The 22978-nt window shown below is 44.1% G+C and overlaps 1 long non-coding RNA gene across 1 annotated transcript in view; it reads right to left on the bottom strand.

Annotated features, from left to right (window-relative positions):
• LOC139551360 (uncharacterized) overlaps nucleotides 1-22564 on the bottom strand; it is a 31186-nt gene extending 8622 nt beyond the window's left edge. Inside the window, exons 1-2 of the long non-coding RNA XR_011670265.1 lie at nucleotides 22487-22564; nucleotides 14686-14859 (exon numbers count right to left, since the gene is read on the bottom strand). This is a non-coding gene — a long non-coding RNA (uncharacterized lncRNA). The remainder of the gene's footprint in view (nucleotides 1-14685; nucleotides 14860-22486) is intronic.
• Nucleotides 22565-22978: the final 414 nt, after the last annotated feature.

Below are 22978 nucleotides of genomic sequence, written 5' to 3'. Positions count from 1 at the left end.
ACCAACGACTCATCTTGACAAAGGACACTTTGATCAACATTCTGATGAAAGATCAGCCATAGTAAGTCCCAATTTACGATGTTATATCATGTCTGTTGTGCATGTGAACTGGCCGTGGGCGCCTAGCCGAATCTGCCTGGTATAGCTATGCTAATTTAGCGCTACATTTTGTTTTCGTTATAAAACATTTAATAAATCTGAAATATTGTTTGGATTCACCAGATGTTGGGCTTTCAATATCTGTACGCTGTGTATTTTTCTGAAATGTTTTAAGATGAGTAATTCTTTATATGACGTTGGTCTCTGTAATTGTTCTGGCTGGGTCAGCACTATTTCAGATTGCAGCTGCAATGTAGAACTGTGATTTATACCTGAAAAATGCAAATTTTTCAAAAAAAAAACTATGCTATACCATAAATATGTTATCAGACTGTCATCTTATGAAGTTGTTTCTTGGTTAGTGGCTATATATATTTTTATTTAGTCGAATTAGTGATAGCTACTGACGCAGGAAAAAACTATTGGGAGTAAAAAAATCGTGTCCTTTGCTAACGTGGTTAGCTAATAGATTTACATATTGTGTCTTCCCTGTAAAACATTTTAAAAATCTGAAATGGTGGCTTTATTCACAAGACCTGTATCTTTCATCTGGTGTCTTGGACTTGTGATTTAATGATATTTAGATGCTACAAGTTACTTGTGACGCTATGCTAGCTATGCTACTCAGTGGGGGGGGGGGGGGGGGGGGTGCTACCGGATCAGGGTTGGTGACTCGTGAGAAGTTAATCATGAAACATACACCCCCACCCTTCTTCTTCCTGGAGAGATGTATATCCCGAGAGAGCCATGTTTCCGTGAAACAGAGTATGTTACAATCCCTGATGTCTCTCTGGAAAGCAACTCTTGCCCTAATTTAATCTACCTTGTTATCTAGAGACTGGACATTAGCGAGTCATATACTCAGAAGGGGTGGGTGGTGTGCGCGCCTCCGAAGTCTGACCAGACGACCGCTCCGTCTACCTCTTCTCTGGCGGCGTTGTTTTGGGTCAGCCTCTGGAATGAGTTCAAATGCCCTGGATGGTTCGGACAAAGGATCCACTTCGGGAAAGTCGTATTCCTGGTCGTACTGCTGGTGAGTTGACGTACTTTCAAGCAAGTGTAATTTCAGGTTACATGTATTGGATTTGGTCACTAAATTTGTTTCACTGTTTCCCTTTGTGTTCCAATCTTTTTCTGTGTATTTACAACAATTTACGTGAACCCTCCATGTGGACTACATAATACTGTCATACTCATAACATCATAGATGTCATAAAGTCATGACAACTGACTTTACAATGTCATGACTCAATCCAATAAAATCACGTCAGTTTGCTAGCTTTAAACTGAGACAATAATCTTGTTTATGACATCTGTTATGTTACGAATATGACAGTCTTATGTAGTTACAGTGCCTTCGGAAAGTATTCAGACCCGTTGACTTTTTCTACATTTTGTTACGTTACATCCTTATTCTAAAAATGATTAAATGAAACAAATCCTCAGCAATCTACACACAATACCCCATAATGACAAAGCAAAAACAGTTTTTTAGACATTTTTGCAAATGTGTTAAAAAAAACGGAAATACCTTATTTAAATAAGTATACAGACCCGTTGCTATGAGACTTGAAATTGAGCTCAGGTGCATCCTGTTTCCATTGATCATCCTTGAGATGTTTCTACAACTTGATTGGAGTCCACCTGTGGTAAATTCAATTGATTGGACATGATTTGGAAAGGCACACACCTGTCTATGTAAGGTCTCACAGTTGACAGTGCATGTCAGAGCAAAAACCAAGCCATGAGGTTGAAGGAATTGCCAGTAGGGCCCAGAGACAGGATTGTGTAGAGGCACAGATCTGGGGAAGGGTACCAAAATAATTCTGCAGCATTGAAGGTCCCCAAGAACACCGTGTCCTCCATCATTCTTAAATGGAAAAGTTTGGAACCACCAAGACTCCCAGCCAAACTGAGCAATCAGGGGTGAATGGTCTTGAACCTTGAACCAAGAACCTGGTGGTCACTCTGACAGAGCTCCAGAGTTCCTCTGTGGAGATGGGAGAACCTTCCAGAAGGACAACCATCTCTGCAGCACTCCACCAATCAGGCCTTTATGGTAGAGTGACCAGACGGAAGCCACTCCTCAGGAAAATGCACATGACAGCCTGCTTGGAGTTTGCCAAAAGGCACCTAAAGACTCTCAGACCATGAGAAACAAGATCCTCTGTTCTGATGAAACCAAGATTGAACTCTTTGGCCTGAATGCCAAGCGTCACGTCTGGAGGAAATCTGGCACAATCCATACGGTGAAGCATGGTGGTGGCAGCATCATGATGTCGGGATGTTTTTCATCGGCAGGGACTTGAAGACTAGTCAGGATCAAGGAAAAGATGAATGGAGCAAAGTACAGAGAGATCCTTGATAAAAACCTGCTCCAGTGCGCTCAGGACCTCAGACTGGGGCGAAGGTTCACCTTCTAACAGGACAATGACCCTAAGCTCATAGCCAAGACAATGCAGGGGTGGCTTCAGGACAAGTGTCTGAATGTCCTTGAGTGGCCCAGCCAGTGCCTGGACTTGAACCCAATCTAACATCTCTGGAGAGACCTGAAAATAGCTGTGCAGCAAAGCTTCCATCCAGCCTGACAGCGCTTGTGAGGATCTGCAAACAAGAATGGGAGAAACTCCACAAATACAGTTGAGCCAAGCTTGTAGCGTCATACCCAAGAAGACTCAAGGCTGTATTTGCTGCCAAAGGCCGTTCAACAAAGTACTGAGTAAATGGTCTGAATACTTATGTAAATGTTATATTTAAAAAATTAATCTCATAAATTGCTTCATCATTATGGGATATTGGGTCTAGATTGATGAGAATAAAAGTTTTTTTATTACATTTTGGAATAAGGTTGTAATCTAACAAAATGTGGGAAAAGTCCTTATAACACAAGATTCAAGTAAAGGTGTTACCAAATTGAAATATGTTGTCATGTTAACTATTTCAAACAGCATCACCAGTAAAGGAAGAGTAACATGATCCAAATAGGATGTTATTACAATTTTGCTAAAGTGAAAAATAATAACAAATAAAAAACGAATTTACATTTTGTTTCAGCAAAATTACTTGCTTAGGGGAGAATCCTTAATACTTTCCTCACGTTCCAGTAAATCTGAAATCAGAGGCTTGTTTTATATTACAAACATGGACATACTGAAAGCTTCTCAGCATATCCTCTGCACAATCCAGTTAGTCAAAGTCTTCACAGATTTGAACCGACACTCTGTGTCTCCGGTCACATATGTTAAATCTGGATGGTATTTGATATGTGTGTGTGGATGCTGGTAGACACAGTTTCCGGGCTTAGAAGCTGGAGCAGTGATTTTATTCCATAGAAGCGTAGCAGCAGAGAGAATCAGTTATCCGCTGGGGATGCAAGAGGATGTTTGAGTTGGATATAAAAAAGCCCTTCATTCCAAATGCCCTCAGGAACTTGAACTAGTCTGACTCAGTCACACACACACACACACACACACACACACACACACACACACACACACACACACACACACACACACACACACACACACACACACACACACACACACACACACACACACACACACACACACACACACACACACACACACACACACACACACACACACACACACACACACACACACACACACACACACGGTCATGCTCACTTCCAGACAATCACAAAGGCAGTCAGATACAGACACAAATAACACACTCCCTCCATTGACTCAGCCACAAACACAACCACACAAACACACAGAAAGAGCCTCATCAGTTTAAGTCCATTAGAGGAGCCATTTGGCATAATTGATCTGCCTCACTCATTTTCCTCGAAACTTCCGCCCAAGCAATCATGACTAATTGAGAAGGAAGGCCTCTGTGGGTCTTTAAGTGACTGTCTGTCTCTGCGTGTGTGTGCTTGCGTGTGTGTGTGTGTGTGTGTGTGTGGATAAGTGCACAGAGGGCATTTAGAGTAGTTGAGTAGCATTGTGTGTGTGTGTGTGTGTCTGTGTAGTGGACTGAGGGCATTGACAGTAGTTGACAGTAGCATGGTGTGTGTTCAATGTCAGGCTTATGGCGGCTAGAAGCGCCACTCTGTCGATCGATGTGCGTGCATTTGCAAGGGCGCAGTCGTTTTTTGTTGTTGTCCACATCGTCGTTGCGTTCCACCCAGAGAGGAAGTCTGCCTTGTGTAGTTTATATCCACTAGGGGGCTTGGGGAGCCAGAGTAGCTTACCAAGCAAGAGGGCGCAAGGCACTCTGACTGTAGCTAGCAACGACATTTGAACATCCGGATCCGGTGTTATATGGGTTTTTGTTGACAAATACTAGCTAGCTAGCTACATGTCTGATTATTCTGGTGTTCTTTGCTTTAGGAAGTTACTTTTTAGCCACATAAGGAGAAAAAAAACATGTCTCTCTATGAATTGCAATGGCTAGAGCTTGAACAGCAAGAGCTGGAACCGTTCCCAACACTCAGGAAGAGAAGAAGATAAAACAAGTAATTGGCAAGTTCATCCACTGAACACTACAAGAGGGGACGATGGAGAATTACACGTCTCTTGTCCAACCTATGCGAAGTATTGACAAGGAAAGACATACTTCAATCCTTTCGGATGCCAGTTGCCAGATTTGACAACTTGCTTCAGCTGCTTGCCCCTCACATCTCGCACGAGAGAACTTACAGCGTGCCAGTAAGTGCTGCAGAAAGGCTGTCTGTGACCCTTCGGTTTTTGGTGAGTGGTAGCACACAGCAAAGTATTGCTTTAAGTTTTATGCTAGGAATCTCGACAGTTTGTGCTTTCGTCACGGAAGTGTGCCAGGCTATCTGGATCAAATTAAAATAAAATTGTATTGGTCACATAAACATATTTAGTAAATGTTATTGCGGGTGTAGCGAAGTTATTGTGTTCCTAGCTCCAACAGTGCAGTAGTATCTAACAATTCAGTAAAATATATAAATATTAGGACGAGCAATGTCAGAGTGGCATTGACTAAAATACAGTAGAATAGAATACAGTATATACATGTGAGATGAGTAAAGCAGTATGTAAACATTGTTAACGTGGCCAGTGATTCCATGTCTATGTATATAGGTCAGGAGCCTCTAAGGTGCAGGATTGAGAAGCCGGGTGGGAGCCGGCTAGTGATGGCTATTTAACGGTCTGATGGACTTGAGATGGACGCTGTTTTTCAGTCTCTCGGTCCCTGATTTAATGGTCCTGTACGGACCTCGCCTTCTGGATGATAGCAAGGTGAACAGGCAGTGGCTCGGGTGGTTGTTGTCCTTGATGATCTTTTTGGCCTTCCTGTGACATCGGGTGCTGTAGGTGTCCTAGAGGCCGACAGTGTGCCAAAGGTAAATGTGTTGGGCAGATCATACCACCCTCTGGGGAGCCCTGCGGTTGCGGGCGGTGCAGTTGCCGTACCAGACGGTGATACAGCCCGACAGGATGCTCTCAATTGTGCATCTGTAAACGTTTCTGAGGGTCTTAGGGGCCAAGCCATATTTCTTCAGCCTCCTGAGGTTGAAGAGGCGCTTTTGCACCTTCATCACCACACTGTCTGTGTGGTTGGACAATTTAAGATTGTCAGTAATTGGTACGCCGAGGAACTTGAAGCATTCCACCTTCTCCACTGCGGTCCCGTCGATGTGTATAGGGGCATGCTCTCTGCTGTTTCCTGATGTCCACGATCAGCTCCTTCATTTTGTTGATGTTAAGAGAGAGGTTATTTTCCTGGCCCCACTCTGCCAGTGCCCTCACCTCCTCCCTGTAGGCTGTCTCGTCATTGTTGTTAATCAGGCCTACTACTGTTTTGTCGTCTGCAAACTTGATGATTGAGTTGGAGGTGTGGGTGGAAACGCAGTTGTGGGTGAACAGGGAGTACAGAAGGGGGCTCAGCACGCACCCTCGTGGACCCCCAGTTTGAGGATCAGTGGGGTGTAGATGTTGTTTCCTACCTTCACCACCTGCGGGCGGCCCGTCAGAAAGTCCAGGACCCAGTTGCACAGGTCAGGGTCGAGACCCAGGGTCTGTGGGTACTATGGTGTTAAATGCTGAGCTGTAGTCAATGAACAACATTCTTACATAGGCATTCCTTTTGTCCTATTGGGATAGGGCAATGTGATGGCGATTGCATCATCAGTGGACCTATTGGGGCGGTAAGCAAATTGGAGTGGTGGCAGTCTGATGGCAGTCTGAGATACAAGGTATCGCTTCACCATGATCAACATGGGTACATATGCTTCTGATGGCAGTCTGAGATACAAAGTACCGCTTCAACATGATCAATGTGGTTCTGTATTATCCTAATGTCAGCCTGAGATGGAAGGTATCGCTTCACCATGATCAACATGGGCACATGTGGTCCTGATGGAAAGTACCACATCACCAGGATCAACGTGGGTCCATATGGTCCTGATGGCATTCTGAGATGGAAGGTACCAGTTAACCAGGATCAACATGGCAGTCTGAGATGAAGGAACCACTTCACCAGGATCAACGTGGGTCCATATGGTCCTGATGGCATTCTGAGATGGAAGGTACCAGTTAACCAGGATCAACGTGGGTCCACATGGCAGTCTGAGATGAAGGAACCACTTCACCAGGATTAACGTGGGTCCATATGGTCCTGATGGCATTCTGAGATGGAAGGTACCAGTTAACCAGGATCAACGTGGGTCCACATGGCAGTCTGAGATGAAGGTACCACTTCACCAGGATCAACGTGGGTCCATATGGTCCTGATGGCATCCTGAGATTGAAGGTACCAATTAACCAGGATCAACGTGGTTCCACATGGCAGTCTGAGATGAAGGTACCACTTCACCATGACCAACATGGGCACATATGGTCCTGATGGCATTCTGAGATGGAAGGTACCAGTTAACCAGGATCAACGTGGGTCCACATGGCAGTCTGAGATGAAGGTACCACTTCACCATGACCAACATGGGCACATATGGTCCTGATGGAGGTTCCACGGTGCACACATCACGGACAAACTGAAATGGTCCACCCACACAGACAGCGTGGTGAAGAAGGCGCCTCTTCAACCTCGGGATTGCTGAAAAAATTTGGCTTGTCACCTAAAACACTCACAAACTTTTACAGATGCACAATTGAGAGCATCCTGTTGGGCTGTATCACCGCCTGGTACGGCAACTGCTCCACCCACAACCGCAAGGCTCTCCAGAGGGTAGTGAGGTCTGCACAACACATCACCGGGGGCAAACTACCTGCCCTCCAGGACACCTACAGCACCCGATGTCACAGGAAGGCCAAAAAGATCATCAAGGACAACAACCACCCGAGCCACTGCCTGTTCACCCCACTATCATCCAGAAGGCGAGGTCAGTACAGGTGCATCAAAGCTGGGACCGAGAGACTGAAAAACAGCTTCTATCTCAAGGCCATCAGACTGTTAAACAGCCATCACTAACATAGAGTGGCTGCTGCCAACATACAGACTCAAATCTCTGGCCACTTCAATACATTTTATAAATGGATTTAATAAAGGTATCACTAGTCACATTAAATAACGGCACTTTAATAATGTTTACATACCATACATTACTCATCTCATATATATATACCGTATTCTATACCATCTACTGCATCTTGCCTATGCCGTTCGGCCATCGCTCATCCATATATTTATATGTACATATTCTTATTCATTCCTCTACACTTGTGTGTGTATAAGGTAGTCGTTGTGAATTTTATAGATTACTTGTTAGATATTACTGCACTGTCGGAACTAGAAGCACAAGCATTTCGCTACACTCGCATTAACTTCTGCTAACCTTGTGTGTGACCAATAAAATTGGATTTGATTTGGAAAAAAACGTGTTTCCATATGGTCCTGATGGCAGTCTGAGATGTAACCACAGGCACTACACCACAGACACTGACAGCACAGAGTCATCGTCAAGGTACATCCACCCTACGGTTATTGACCACTCCACACCCACTGGGGACCTGCATCCAGGAGAGTGGAAACAGGTGGTACAAGGGGACACCAGCTTCCTGGACTGAAAAAACATCTCGCAGACAGGGCAACCAGAGTTTCTGTAGACGTGCGCTAACAACCTCTAGGACTACTTCCTCACGCCAGCTGGTCAAGTGTCTTTCCAGGATGCTGCTTTCCAGGATGCAGGATGTCGCAGCTGTTTTACGGGCTCCTGACCAATTCTGCTATTTTGTGTGTTTTTTTTACCCCCTGCACATCGACTTGGTACTGGTACCCTGTGTATATAGCCGAGTTATCATTATCATTGTGTTTTTATTATTACTTTACTGTTAGTTGTTTTATTTTTCTATTATTTCTCCTTTTGATTTCTCTTTGTTGTTAAGGGCCCGCAAATATGCATTTCACAATGAGTCAACACATTTTGTTTGCGAAGCATGTGACGAATAACATTTGAGTTGACAGTAGATGCTCAGTTCCCTCTGTGATTCACTGCTGTTTGTACCACTACTGGTGTTCATGTGTTTAATTAAGTGTATAACCGTTTAAGTTTGGTCCTGACAAATGGTCCCTCCCAAATGGCATCCTATTCCCTAGTCTAGAGCCCTAAGCTGTGCACTATAAAGGGAATAGGGTGTCAATGGGGATATGTCAATGGGGATATGTGGTTTATAGGTATTGGGTCTAATCAATAAAGCACTGTATGCAGCATATAAGAGGCATGCTTTTTTTCTTTTTTCATCCAGCAATTGCACCATTGGGATGTGCATCTATTTGATATTTCAACCTCCTTACACCATCTTGGGTAACAGAAGTTGTTTCACTGAAGTATGTGTAGGTACTGTATATCTAACTCTGACTGGGTGACATACTGTGGGATTTAGGCCCCCTAAAATGAAGGGGTTGATTTGATATCTGCTGGAGTATTTATTCTGGATTTACAGATGTGTTTCTTAGAGGGATAAAACAATAGGAGTAGAGAGGAAATTAGGCTGCATCACAACAACAACAGGAAACGAGAAGATACATTAGACTCCAACGCAACAGGGCAAGTGGGATGTTCTGGCTGCTTATCTTCCATCGAGGAATTAGATTACAGGATTATAATACAAACAGACACACACGTACACACATTAGTGATGCGTGGGTCAGCTGTTTGTTCACCAGCACCTGAACCGCAATTGCTAATAACCCATCCGCAACCGGCCGACTATTTGTGATAAAATGAACATCTAGGCCCTAACCCAGGACTACAGAAAAAGCGATGTGCAATCAGAACGATGACAGGCCTTTAAGAAAGGTCTATGTTCCTCTTTATAATATCCAACATTTTGGTAGGCAATTTTTTTGTCAACCTGTCAATAATTAATACATGCAGCTTCTCTTCTGACATTACTTGTTGTCTTCTAAGACTAAATAAACCCTTTCTCACTGATAAAATGAATGCTTCTATCTAGTTCACATCAGTAAAGTTTATTTTTCGCTTTCATCTTTTATCTCTGCTTCTCTCTGGCAGCAAAGCAGTTTTGTGACCTGGGAGAAAATTAAATTTTTCCGTTTGCCTAGTTAAGGAAGTAAAAAGGCATTAAACAAATCCAACATGTTTTTGACAAGATTTCAGTTCGGCTTGGATCCATATTTTATGTGGTTGAAATACTATCAGCTTTTATGATAATGACAGATGGTCCCTAACCGCACATTAATTCTCTCAAGATGCTGAAAGAAATACATCATATTTCTCCACTCCTGTTCCCATGTCAAAATGTACATTTGGTGTATCATTTTACTGTAAGAAATGCTTCATTCTGCAAGGGTTAATATGAAGGCTATGTGAGCTGTTATAGACCTAGTCAGTGTCCAGATTTCAGTAAGGCTGCTATTCCATTTAAGCCATCTGGACAGTACAGTTCCCTTGACATGCCATCCCCGTCTTGTGACAGTCGAATTTGTATAGCGCCTCACAATCATCACACATAACATAGAGGACAACTCCGTAACATAGCCGGTACTTCTCTTTTACCATTTCATCAAATCTTCACCAAACATTAGACTAGCATACTGTTCTGGCCACATCTGCAGTCCTCATGCCTCCTTGCAGCATGCCTAAGGAACATTCACGTAGATGGGCAGGAACCCTGGGCATCTTTCTTTTGCTGTTTTTCAGAGTCAGTGGAAAGGCCTCTTTAGTGTCCTAAGTTTTCATAACTTTGACCTTAATTGCCTACCGTCTGTCAGCTGTTAGTGTCTTAACGACCGTTCCACAGGTGCATGTTCATTAATTGTTTATGGTTCATTGAAAAAGCATGGGAAACAGTGTTTAAACCCTTTGCAATGAAGATCTGTGAAGTTATTTGGATTTTTACAAATTATCATTGAAAGACAGGGTCCTGAAAAGGGACGTTTCTTTTTTTGCTGAGTTTACTTTGGGATTTTGGCAATGAAGCCCTTATCTACTTCCCCAGAGTCAGATGAACTCATGGATACCATTTGTATGACTCCCGTATGAAGGAAGTTAGAGGGAGTTTACTAGCATTAGCGCGATGACTGGAAGTCTATGTTATCTACTAGCATGCTAGCAGTTACCATAGACTTCCAGTTGTTGTGCTAATGCTAGTTAGCAACTTCCTTCAAACTGCAAGCAGAGACATAAAAAGTATATTCACGAGTTAATTAGGCTCTGGGGAAGTAGATAAAGAGCTTCATTGCCAAAATCCGGAAGTATCCTTTTGTCTTTTTCTGCTCAAGTTCCCAAAAGCATTCGGGATGAAGTTGGTGAAGAGCAACTGTAGAAACGTGCAGTCGACTGCAGTCAAAACTTCATGACCTTTGATCACATAATTTTTGTAAGTTCATGCAGTCGGACAACTTTTATCCCCATAATACAAAACACCTTGATTTGACAAAAGTTATTATAGTACGCAGACGCAAGCCCACCCACACACAGTGAGTGAAAACACACCCCAACTACATGCTCAAAATCCTCATGGAAACCTCCTATGTTTTTTTAAAATAAACATATTTCCAGCAGTTTCTATATGATTCAGACAGCGAATAAATTATTCACATACACTACCCCCAAACACATTCACCCTGAACATACTCACTTCCTGCACAGTCCAAGCCCATAACCCACATAGACAAGAGTTCAAATGAGTGCTAACCCCCTCCCCAATGCTTCAGCCCTAAGGCAGAGTCAACATTACTTCCTGTTAGTCAGCTCTTTCTTGGCCGGGCAGACTGTCATTGTTTCCAGGTCGGAATCATGGTGAATGTCACACAGAGCACCGACAGCTGATCTCTCCCCTGGGGTCAGAGACGTCCTCCAGAGATTTTTTAAAACTTTTTTGGACACAACATCAAACTTCAAGGAGTAGGGCATTCAAGGAGTTGGTCTGACGGTAATCTGTGATGTCATCGGCCTACCCCCTTTCTAGAGGAACAATAAAGGAGCAATAAAAAACAAAAGAGGAAAGGTCCACCCCACCCATTTGTGCTAACTCATTACATACCTGGACCTCCTATTGCCATGTGCCTTTTGTTAAGCAAATCAGGTGTTAAATTAGGGGAAAAGGAGACTGGAGTTCCACTTTAAGATCAGAAAACATATGACATTTAAATTCAGCATTCAGGGAATGTTGAGTCTTGCTGTCCTAGCAGTGAACACATAGATATGGGATCACACATTACAAGATTCTGGGACTGAGACAAACATAATCCTCAGGTGCTGGGGGTCCCAAATACATAACATAACTTAACAGCAGAAAAATATATTTAGCCTATATATAAGGTACCAGTCAAAAGTTTGGACACAACTACTCATTCAAGGGTTTTTCTTTATTTGTACTATTTTCTACATTGTAGAATAATCGTGAAGACATTAAAACTATGAAATAACACATGGAATCATGTAGTAACCAAAAACGTGTTAATCAAATCAAGATATATTTCATGTTTGAGATTCTTCAAAGTAGCCACCCTTTGCCTTGATGAGAGCTTTGCACACTCTTGGCATTCTCTCAACCAGCTTCATGAGGTAATCACCTGGAATGCATTTCAATTAACAGGTGTGCCTTGTTAAAAGTTCATTTCTGGAATTTCTTTCCTTCTTAATGCGTTTGAGCCAATCAGTTGTGTTGTGACAAGGTAGGGGTGGTATACGGAATATAGTCATATTTGGTAATAGACCAAGTCCATATTATGGCAATGTCATGACGTTGCCCTGTTGGGGGAGGTTTATGACCCCCATGAATACTTTCCCCCCTTTTCTCTCCACTCTACAGAATGGTCTCTTGGAAAGCCCCTTGTTAACATAGAGAGAGTATGGTGACATAAAATGGTTGGTAAAATAATACTATTTCTGTAATCCAACCAGTTGAAAGTGTCCGTTGGTACTTAAAGAATATGATGTCAGATCAGTTGTTGTCCGGGACATTATATCTGATGATTGGACGACATAAATTGTATCTTGGAACGTCTACACATTCTAGTTAACAGATTCACATGGAATTGATGTGCAATTTTAATGTTGAATATGAAACTATTTGTGAAAAGATTAAATGTCATTTTAGCTTCTAAATGAGAGAATTGTTTTCATAAGTAAACTATGCTCACTCTGTGGCCACGCCCAAGTGGGACGGACATTGGTTGAGAGGAGAGAAACACACCGTTCTCTTCTCCAGTATAAAAGCCACCGTGACCCAATTCACGTCAAACTAAGCAAACCCCAGCGTGAACTGTGGTTGCAAATGGTTGAATATCCACTCTACATAACGAAATTTACATGAAACCAGATAACGTGGAGGTGACGCTCACCACACTGGAAAGATGAATTTCTACTAGACTAGTCAGAATACAGCGCGAGCTGATTATGGCAAAATTGAAGTCTTACTCACTAAAGAAGAAGTGATACATCCTGTGTATATGTAATTCTGTGTGATTATTTAGGTATTTAGTAAATAAATAATTAAGCACATTTTTGTATTGCTGATTCAACTTGTTAGCCAGGTTCGTGAAGATAACCAATAATTTTACGACATTCAGATGAGACTGATATTAAGTAAAGAATAATGAATGACTGATTGACTGCTATTGATATAAAAGATCTTCAGATCTTTAAGAGTGGATTCGGGAGATAGCCGCTCTATATAAACTAATGCTTCCATGGTGCCACGGATTCCTAATGAGTAGTTATTGCCAGATTAATTTAATCAAATCATTTATGTTAAGTAATCGATTTGAAAATAGCATGTCATCTCATTTAACCATACTAGAGACACGACAGCAAGAACAGCTCAAATACACAAAGAGAAACGACAGTCCATCATTACTTTAACCTCTATGGGATCGGTGTCCCCCCAGGGGACGGTTGAGCTAATGTTGGCTAATGGTTCAACATTGGGAGCAATTTCCAAATGCCTGAAGGTACCACGTTCATCTGTACAAACAATAGTACGCAAGTTTAAACACCATGGGACCATGCAGCCGTCATACCGCTCAGAAAGGAGACGCGTTCTGTCTCCTAGAGATCAACGTACTTTGGTGCGAAAAGTGCAAATCAATCGCAGAACAACAGCAAAGGACGTTGTGAAGATGCTGGAGGAAACAGGTACAAAAGTATCTATATCCACAGTAAAACGAGTCCTATATTGACATAACCTGAAGCCGCTCAGCAAGGAAGAAGCCACTGCTCCAAAACCGCCATAAAAAAGCCAGACTACGATTTGCAACTGCACATGGGGACAAAGATCGTACTTTTTGGAGAAATGTCCTCTGGTCTGATGAAACAAAAATATAACTGTTTGGCCATAATGACCATCGTTATGTTTGGAGAAAAAGGGGGAGGCTTGCAAGCCAAATAACACTATCCCAACCGTGAAGCACGGTGGTGGTAGCATCATGTTGTGGGGGTGCTTTGCTGCAGGAGCGACTGGTGCACTTCACAAAATAGACTGCATCATGAGGCAGGAAAATTATGTGGATATATTGATGCAACTTCTCAAGACATCAGTCAGGAAGTGAAAGCTTAGTCACAAATGGGTCTTCCAAATGGACGATGACCCCAAGCATACTTTCAAAGTTTTGGCAACATGGCTTAAGGACAACAAAGTCAAGGTATTGGAGTGGCCATTACAAAGCCCTGTCCTCAATCCTATAGAAAATTTGTAGGTAGAACTGAAAAAGCGTGTGCGAGCAAGGAGGCCTACAAACCTGACTTAGTTACACCAGCTCTGTCAGGGAGAATGGGCCAAAATTCACCCAACTTAATGTGGGAAGCTTGTGGAAGGCTACCCGAAACGTTTGACCCAAGTTAAACAATTTAAAGGTAATGCCACCAAATACTAATTGAGTGAATGTAAACTTCTGACCCGCTGAGAATGGAATGAAAGAAATAAAAGCTGAAATGAATCATTCTCTCTACTATTATTCTGACATCTCACATTCTTAAAATAAAGTGGTGATCCTAACTGACCTAAATACAGGGAATTTTTACTAGGATTAAATGTCAGGAATTGTGAAAAACTGAGTTTAAATGTATTTGGCTACGGTGTATGTAAACTTCCGACTTCAACTGTATATATATTTGGTGTGTATGTCTAGCTATCTATCTTTGTCCTTAAAGGAGGAAATGTTGCTTACTTTTTGAAATCCAAGCTGTAATGCATCCTGATGTCTTTGCTTGCTGGTTCAATCAGACCCCCAAGAGACAACTGCAGGGTCTTGACAGGTCTGCCCTGGGCTAAGTGCTTGAGTTGTGGGGCAGCAATTTTCTCCTCAGATTCCTGAAGGAGTACAGCCCGACTACACGTACCTCTGGAAAATACAGAGCTAACATTAGGCTATAACTGGCAATGCAAATTACTTTCTGAGATATTATTATTATTACTACACAGATCATACACATGATGTTAGCTGGCTAGCCAGCCATCTAACGTCAGCTAGCTAACAGTACGCTTTAACTTGTGGTATTTTGTTGAGACATGTAGCTAGCTAGCTAGCTAGCTAAACAATGAACTATAATCCCAATCCATACAGTAATAGCAATAGAAGCCGATTGTCATAGCTAGCTGAAGTTAACCAAATAGGTTCAGTGTTAGCTTGTTAGCTAGTTAACATTAGGCTATAACTACCAATGCATTTGGCTTTCTGAGATTATTTTAATACACAGATCAGACACGTAATGTTATCTAGCGAGCCAGCCACCTAAAGTCAGATAGCTAGCTAACAGTAAGCTTTAACTTGAATTGAAAACAACTTTCTGACAAAATTAGAAACGTATAATATCTGAAACTGTAGCTAGACTACCCCCATTTCTCCCTCACCCTAATCCAGATAGCTGATGTTCTGAAAGAGCTGCACCCTGGACCCCTACAAATCAGCAGGGCTAGACAATCTGGACCCTCTCTTTCTAAAATTGTCAGCTGAAATTGTTGCAACCCCTATTACTAGCCTGTTCAACCTCTTTTTCGTATCATCTGAGATCCCCAAAGATTGGAAAGCTGCTGCGGTCATCCCCCTCTTCAAAGGGGGAGACAATCTAGACCCAAACTGCTACAGACCTAAATCTATCCTACCCTGCCTTTCTAAAGTCTTCGAAAGCCAAGTTAACAAACAGATTACCGACCATTTCGAATCCCACCGTACCTTCTCCGCTTTGCAATCTGGTTTCTGAGCTGGTCATGGCTGCACCTCAGCCACGCTCAAGGTCCAAAACGATATCATAACCACCATTGATAAAAGACATTGCTGTGCAGCTGTATTCATCGACCTGGCCAAGCCTTTTGACTCTGTCAATCACCACATTCTTTTCGGCAGACTTAACAGCCTTGGTTCCTTAAATGACTGCCTCGCCTGGTTCACCAACTACTTCTCTGACAGAGTTGAGACTGCCACCTGCCACCTCTGGCAGTCTCAATGGGTGTGCCACAGGGTTCAATTCTCGGGCTGACTCTTTCTCTGTATACATCAATGATGTCGCACTTGCTGCTGGTGATTCTCTGATACACCTCTACGCAGACAACACCATTCTGTATACTTCTGGCCCTTCTTTGGACACTGTGTTAACAGTCAGTGGCCTTATCATTACGCATTCCTCTAGTCCCTTTACAACCCCCTATCCCAGTCTTTGCCCTAGACAACCGTCCCATAGGAACAGGACTGGTGCACCAGACCACGATTCCCATTTCTCTCACAGTTATTCCCAACCACTATGAACGCATCACTTTCCTCATCTTAGACTCTCCTGTACACCCTGTAGTTTTAGGTTTCCCCTGACAACAGTTGCATAACCCCAGTATATCGTGGACAGAGAGGAGGTTGTTGGGTTGGTCGCAGGAGTGTCAGGGGAGGTGTCAATCTGTACCACCTCCATGGAAAGTCCAGACCAGGCCGCCCTATCCTGGAGGAGTACTGGGACCTACAGGTGGCCTTTTCGAAGACTTGTGCCATGTGCCTGTCCCCTCATCGCCCATGGGACTGCACTCGACTTTCTGTCTGGTTCTACCCTCCCGCGGTGGCACATCTACCCTCTCTCGCATGGAGAATTCGAAACCATGGAGGCCTACGTCCCAGGAGGCGCTGGCCCAAGGACTCATCTGTCCGTCCACCTCTCCGGCCGCCTCCAGCTTCTTTTTCGTGAAGAAGGAGGGAGATCTCCACCGCTGTATCGATTACCGGACACTGAATAAGGATACTGTTAAATTCAGTTATTCCCTGCCTCTCACACCCACTGGGATCCAACAGAGGCACGGTCCTAAGTACTTTACTAAATTGTAAAGTAGGCCCTATTCTTCACCAGGTTTGACTTTACACTCTCCTACTGGCCAGGATCAATGAACGTTAAAGCCGATGCATTGTCCTGGGTACATGACACAGAGGATCAGAAGAAGAAAGACACCCATTATTTCCCTGCGACAGGAGCTCTCAACTGTCCACTGTCTCGAGGGGCGTATCTACGTGCCCTCTGATGTCAGGACTGTCTCCTCGCCTGGGCACACACAGCACCTGGGACGGGTTACCCAGGTACTATCGACTGTCTCTCTGCCAAGTACTGGTGGCCCACCTTGGCCCGGGACTTCCAGGTTTACGTCTCTTCCTGCTCCACCTGCGCACAGAGCAAGACACCTAGACACCTCCCTCATGGAAAACTCCACCCGCTGCTGGTTCCTCAACGACCTTGGTCCCATATCTCCGTGGACTTTGGCACAGACCTTCCCCCCTTGGAGGGGCACAGCACCATCCTAGTCGTTGTGGACCGGTTTTCCAAAGCCTGTCGTTTGATTACTCTGCCTGGTCTCCCTACAGCCCTGCAGACTGCGGAGGCTCTCTTCTCTCACGTCTTCCAGCACTACGGGATCCCAGAGGACATCGTGTCTGACTGTGGTCCTCAGTTCACCTCCCGTGTCTGGAAGGCCTTCATGGAATGACTGGGGGTCACGGTCAGCCTCACCTCCGGGTACTGTCCCCAATCAAATGGGCAGGTGGAAAGGGTAAATCAGGAACTGGGTAGGTACCTTCGTAGTTACTGTCAAGACCGGCCGGGGGAGTGAGCTGCGTTTCTACTTTGGGCAGAATACGCACAAAACTCCCTACATCACTCCTCCACTAACCTTACACCCTTTCAGTGTGTTCTAGGCTATCAGCCGGTCCTGGCACCGGAGTCAGATTGAGGCTCCTGCGGTGGACCATTGGTTCCAGCACTCCTAGGAAGTATGGAACACCGCGCACTCCCGTCTCCAGCGCGTCGTCCTCCAGCAGAAGGACCTGCCACTCCGCCTGCCCTGCCGGAAGCTGAGCCCGTGATTTGTGGGGCCGTTCAAAGTCCTGGGGAGAGTCAATGAGGTGACGTACAGATTACAGCTCCCCGTAAATTACCGTATCTCACCCTCATTTCATGTATCTCTCCTCAGGCCGGTGGCAGCTGGTCCCTTGGCTAGTGCTGGACCCCACGACGCACCTCCCCATCCCTTGGACATTGAGTGGGCATACTCTGTCCGCAGCCTGTTGGACTCACGGCATCGTGGGAGGTTTCTCCAGTACCTGCTTGACTGGGAGGGCTATGGTCTCGAAGAGCGGTGCTGGGTTCCTGGATCTTTCTCTCATTTGGGACTTCCACAGGCATCGTCCCGACTGACCTGCACCGCATCTCCGGGGTCTTCCCCAAGGTCGGCGGTTCCCCGCTACTGGAGCAGCGCCTCGGGGGGGTACTGTCACACCAGCCTTCGCTTTGGCTCCCCCTCCTGTCCAGCTCAGGTGTTCGGCGTCGCCAGCCTTCTAGCTGCTGCCGAACCTACTGCAAACGCCCTTCACTCATCAACCCCGGACTTGTCTCATCATCATTACACACACCTGGTTCCAATCTCCACTCTATCACTGTATATATACTCCCTCTGACATTAGTGTTTGTCGGTCATTGTAAATGTTACTTGTTTTCCTGAGAGAGGTTTCTGCTATGGTGACAGCCGAAGAACCCTTTTAGGTTCTAGATAGCAGCTTTTTTTCTAAGAGAGTACCTGAGCCATTGAGGAACTAGAGAAAGCACACCTGAAAATGTCTTGTTTGGAACACAAGCCTGCCATTACACAATTACTGTTGTTTACGCAATCCAAAAATGGTCCATTATAAATCGCAATCTGGGTCAGGTGGGAATTTGAAACTTGTTCTATTGCCAACATGACTAGTTTAAGTTATAAAATATGCTCTTACGGTGTTGGACAGGGCAATTCAGAGAAACAGATCGTAATTTTGGTGAGCATAAAAAGGAGTATGCATGCATTCAGGTGCGTGTTTCGAAATGAATCTTCTTTTTTTCCCTGAATTTGCTCATTCTGTTCAGAACAACCCAGGGTTTGACGCCATGTCATCTTCTAACTGTATATCACACATAATAATCATAAATGTTGACACTGTACTGTATATGACATGAGTTTTATGATATGGAAATGTGAAGTGCACATTTAGACTCATGGGTGTTTGGCTTGCTTGTATAATCTTATAATCTTATAATCCTCAACATGTCATCTTTGAAATACACGAGTCCTCGTAATTTACTGCCTTTTTCTCAATCAGACAACAAAACATTTGCAAAAGTAGCCCTATTAGCGGGGGGGATGGGGGCAACTTCTTGTTGCTTGCGTCGCTCAAGTTCAGAATGTCTGTCAGTCAAAACTCATAAAACGCTGTGAAGCGCAGAGCCTGAGCTCTGACTTCATTTATAGCATATTACTGTACGGGCACTGCGTTCTAATTTAGACGCTTATCAGTGCAATTATCTTTACATTTTATATTGTATTATTTTTTTACCCGCTTTTTCTCCTCAATTTCGTGATACCCAATTGGTAGTTAAGATCATCGCTGCAACTCCCCAACGGACTCGGGAGAGGCGAAGGTTGAGAGCCACGCGTCCTCCGAAACATGACCTGCCAAGCCGCACTGCTTCTTGACACCGAAGTTAGCTAGCAGGTGCCCGGCCCACCACAAGGAGTCGCTAGACCACAATGAGCCAAGGAAATCGCTCCGGCCAAACCCTCCCCTAACGGACGACGCTGGGCAAATTCTGCGCCACCCCATGGGGTTCCCGGTCACGGCTGGCCGTGACACAGCCGGGGATCGAATCCAAGGCTGTAGTGGTGCCTCAGCACTGCGGGCAGTGCCTCAGACCGCTGTGCCACTCGGAGGCCAAATCTGACATTTTCAACCCGTATACGGGTACGAGTCTAAAGGGCTACCCTAACCTAATATTCCAGTAATACTAACCTAACCAGTGTAACGCAGCAGCACATCCACTCCTGAAGCATAGCTCTAACAAGAGCAGATACAGCAGTCATCATCTATTTTGGGAATCTAGAGCAAGCTTAGGTCAGGCTGACATGACACTGTATAAATTGGACCCGTAACCCAGCAAATGTTGAACATTTGACCCTGTATTCAGTTTCCTCTGCTGTTCGTGTAGCAGAGAGTCAATATGTCATCCTGTGCACTGTGAATACAACTACTCAATGCCGGGAACTTATATTGACTTGAAAAGCGATTCACCTGGCGATCAGATGCATTTTTTTGACAAGGCAAAGGAAGTGTCTGGTGTCTCATAACAGCGCATATGAGATCATTTCAAAACAATGACTTATGTAAGACAGTAGTTGACTCATGGGAAGGAAATGTACATGTTTATATATACAGTGGGGAGAACAAGTATTTGATACACTGCCGATTTTGCAGGTTTTCCTACTTACAAAGCATGTAGAGGTCTGTAATTTTTATCATAGGTACACTTCAACTGTGAGAGACGGAATCTAAAACAAAAATCCAGAAAATCACATTGTATGATTTTTAAGGAAATTATTTGCATTTTATTGCATGACATAAGTATTTGATCACCTACCAACCAGTAAGAATTCCGGCTCTCACAGACCTGTTAGTTTTTCTTTAAGAAGCCCTCCTGTTCTCCACTCATTACCTGTATTAACTGCACCTGTTTGAACTCGTTACCTGTATAAAAGACACCTGTCCACACACTCAATCAAACAGACTCCAACCTCTCCACAATGGCCAAGACCAGAGAGCTGTGTAAGGACATCAGGGATAAAATTGTAGACCTGCACAAGGCTGGGATGGGCTACAGGACAATAGGCAAGCAGCTTGGTGAGAAGGCAACAACTGTTGGCGCAATTATTAGAAAATGGAAGAAGTTGAAGTTGACGGTCAATCACCCTCGGTCTGGGGCTCCATGCAAGATCTCACCTCGTGGGGCATCAATGATCATGAGGAAGGTGAGGGATCAGCCCAGAACTACACGGCAGGACCTGGTCAATGACCTGAAGAGAGCTGGGACCACAGTCTCAAAGAAAACCATTAGTAACACACTACGCCGTCATGGATTAAAATCCTGCAGCGCACGCAAGGTCCCCCTGCTCAAGCCAGCGCATGTCCAGGCCCGTCTGAAGTTTGCCAATGACCATCTGGATGATCCAGAGGAGGAATGGGAGAAGGTCATGTGGTCTGATGAGACAAAAATAGAGCTTTTTGGTCTAAACTCCACTCGCCGTGTTTGGAGGAAGAAGAAGGATGAGTACAACTCTAAGAACACCATCCCAACCGTGAAGCATGGAGGTGGAAACATCATTCTTTGGGGATGCTTTTCTGCAAAGGGGACAGGACGACTGCACCGTATTGAGGGGAGGATGGATGGGGCCATGTATCGCGAGATCTTGGCCAACAACCTCCTTCCCTCAGTAAGAGCATTGAAGATGGGTCGTGGCTGGGTCTTCCAGCAAGACAACGACCCGAAACACACAGCCAGGGCAACTAAGGAGTGGCTCTGTAAGAAGCATCTCAAGGTCTTGGAGTGGCCTAGCCAGTCTCCAGACCTGAACCCAATAGAATATCTTTGGAGGGAGCTGAAAGTCCGTATTGCCCAGCGACAGCCCCGAAACCTGAAGGATCTGGAGAAGGTCTGTATGGAGGAGTGGGCCAAAATCCCTGCTGCAGTGTGTGCAAACCTGGTCAAGAACTACAGGAAACGTATGATCTCTGTAATTGCAAACAAAGGTTTCTGTACCAAATATTAAGTTCTGCTTTTCTGATGTATCAAATACTTATGTCATGCAATAAAATGCAAATTAATTACTTAAAAATCATACAATGTGATTTTCTGGATTTTTGTTTTAGATTCCGTCTCTCACAGTTGAAGTGTACCTATGATAAAAAGTACAGACCTCTACATGCTTTGTAAGTAGGAAAACCTGCAAAATCGGCAGTGTATCAAATACTTGTTCTCCCCACTGTATATATATTTTTTAAAGTAACACAAATTGAACTGCAATGCATAAAACATTTATTCCATCCCGTCTTTGCTTTCACAGACACCTGAAAAGCTAGTCTGGAGTTCATTTTAGAATGGAGTGCATGCTAGGATTGCAAGCTGAATGTGTTCATCTTGTGTGAAATTTCCATTAGAGTGCCACTTTTTGTTATTTCCTATTCCCCTCCAAAATGCAATATAGAGGAGAATATTAATAGAGTAATTATTAGGGGAGAGTTTCCATAGATTAATAAAATATGACCACTGAGGGACCACTGAGGGATGTTGAGATCACTGCTATGTTCCAAAAATACAGTTGCCCCTAAACTACCTTCCTAGAGTTTGGCTCCTCAGACCCCACCTTCCATGGAATCTATACACCAGCTTCCCCTCACCCTCCTGGGCTTGCCTCCCCAGCCATCCAACCTTCACTCTTATGGTTCTCTTCTCCCTCTGACCTTCACTCTCCAACAACCCCCCAGAGAGTAGCCCGAAACCTTGGCTGGTCACGGACCAACGCTTTTCTCACCAGGGTGACAGGGGTCGTGAACTCTGTGACCTTGCCACAATCCCTGGGTGACCCTCAATGAACTCTGAACCTTGACTTTGGCTTCGAGATAGACTTTAAAAGAAAGTACCTACCCCTCGCTCTGTCTGTCTGCTCTCAGATGAAAAAAGCGCCGAGGCGAGTATGAACTAAGATTTTTTTGGTCTTTAGTCAGTGATCCTTCACTTGTGTTTTCCTATAGCTAAAACCTGTTGGAAGCAAATTGTACATGCTTTCTGGTTAAAGTCCATATTTGCACTCTTCTGCTTCAGGCAAACTGACCTTCCAAAGTTCAGTGTCACTGTGGTCAATATGCACAAATTGAATCAAATGTTATTTGTCACATGCTTCGTAAACAACAGGTGTAGACTAACGGTAAAATGCTTACTTACAAGTCCTATTCTAACAAGGCAGAGGTAAGGATAAAGATATAGAAATAGTGACACGAGGAATAAATACACAGTGAATAACGAACAATGACTACTGTATATATTTATTTATTATATTTTTATTTAACCTTTATTTAACTAGGCAAGTCAGTTAATAACAAATTCTTATTTACAATATACAGGGAGTACCACTACCAA

The sequence above is a fragment of the Salvelinus alpinus genome, chromosome 23, assembly GCF_045679555.1.
Source record: "Salvelinus alpinus chromosome 23, SLU_Salpinus.1, whole genome shotgun sequence".
Taxonomy (NCBI): Eukaryota; Metazoa; Chordata; class Actinopteri; order Salmoniformes; family Salmonidae; genus Salvelinus; species Salvelinus alpinus.
Note: the sequence above shows the minus strand (reverse complement) of the source record. Positions and strands in the feature narration are given on the sequence as shown.